We start from the raw sequence: 1620 nt of genomic DNA, 5'->3' as shown, positions 1-1620 counted from the left end.
CGCAGGGCGTAGCACCGCGCCTGGCCTACAAAGATGGAGTTGTCGACGATGGACTCGTTGACCTTGATGCGGCCGGCCTTGCTGCGGGCCGTGGCGGCGGCGGCGGCGGCGGCGGTGGCGTGGTGGCGGTGTTGGTGTTGGTGGTGGGGGTCGGCGTGGTGGTCGTGGTGGTCATCGGCGAGGATGTAGGGAGTGCCCTGCGACTCGAGGACGCGGATGGCGTGGATGGCCCAGCTGCGGAAGTGGTGGAGCTGTGTGAGGCCCCACCAGGTGGAGGCGAGGTGTGTGGCGGCGAAGCAGAGGGCGACGAGGGCGGCGGAGAACTCCTTGTAGTCGCGGGCGCGGTGCTGGAGGTAGAGGTAGAAGACGATGGCGAAGAGCGGGACGAGGGTGATGAGGAAGTGGAGGAAGCCGTCGCGGCGGGTGTCGTCGACGGTCTTCCAGGCCGGGCCGATGAAGTCCAGCGCCTGCAGGGCGGACCACGGGAGGAAGACCAGCAGGTAGAAGAGGAGGACGACGTCGGGGCGGTCGCCGAGCGGCGGGGCGTCGTCCATGGGCGGGCGGGGGGGGAAGCGGGGAGGCGGGAAGGGGAGGCGGCTAGGGGGGGTCAGGGGCTTTAGGGGGTTTAGGGGTTACTGTATTAGGGGATTTTCTGGAGGAGTTGGGTGGGTGAACGAGAGGAGACGTGGCGGTGCGGGCAGGGGCGGGCAGTGCGGCGAGGTGCGGCTTTTCGGAGATTGGCAGCGCAGGGCGGTCCTTTCAATAAATTTATGGGAAATCCGAGACTAACAATTGCAGGGGTCTTCGCTCGTTTGTGATACTACGATTGTATAGCTTTGACGGGGTCAAAATCACAGGTTTTTGACTACTGTACATTGTACATTGTACAGCATTTTTGGCTGCGTCCTTTTGTGGATTTCGCGACATCTAAAGATGGTTGGATGTTTCGCCGCTTAGACTGCGCCGGTTCAGTGGGAGGGATGAGGCAGCAGGCATGTGACACGTGTAAATAGAGAAGCTGCGCTGCCCAGGACAGTTGTGAAAAGATGAGTGGTGATGTCATAGTAATATTGAAATAAATAACATATCCCCTGCGGTTCTTACAACGCCTCTTACAGCCCAGCAATGCAGCGAATGACAATGCAGCAAAGGGCACTCGGGCGGCTGTTCACAGCCCATATGAAAAGCATGAGCGGCTGTGAAAATATGAGCGGGTGTGCAAAAATGAGCGGCACAGTACCCGGCGGCAGACTCATCCAATAAAAAGCAAGTATGAGTATGAGTATGAGTATGAGTATGAGTATGAGGTCGTCGCCGGCAGACTCATCCAATAAAAAGCAAGTATGAGTATGAGTATGAGGTCGTCAGACTCATCCTCCTCCAGTAAAAAGCAACGCGCCGCGCATTGCCACGCCGCGCATCGCGCCGTCGCAAAGGAACGCGTCTCCTCGCCGACCCTTTCTCTCGCGCGACCCACGAAACCCCGCCCGCCCACGTGTCGCAAATAGCCGCGATTCCGGCTGACGCGTCGCAAATTCCCGCACCATCTCCGCCGTCCCCCTCCCCACCGCGACGGTTCCGCTCCCCCGCCCTCGCCCTCATACTTCCAGCACAGTGGCG

The sequence above is a fragment of the Chondrus crispus genome, genomic scaffold (genome assembly GCF_000350225.1).
Source record: "Chondrus crispus Stackhouse genomic scaffold, scaffold_228, whole genome shotgun sequence".
NCBI classification, from domain to species: domain Eukaryota; phylum Rhodophyta; class Florideophyceae; order Gigartinales; family Gigartinaceae; genus Chondrus; species Chondrus crispus.
This window is presented reverse-complemented; position numbering follows the sequence as displayed.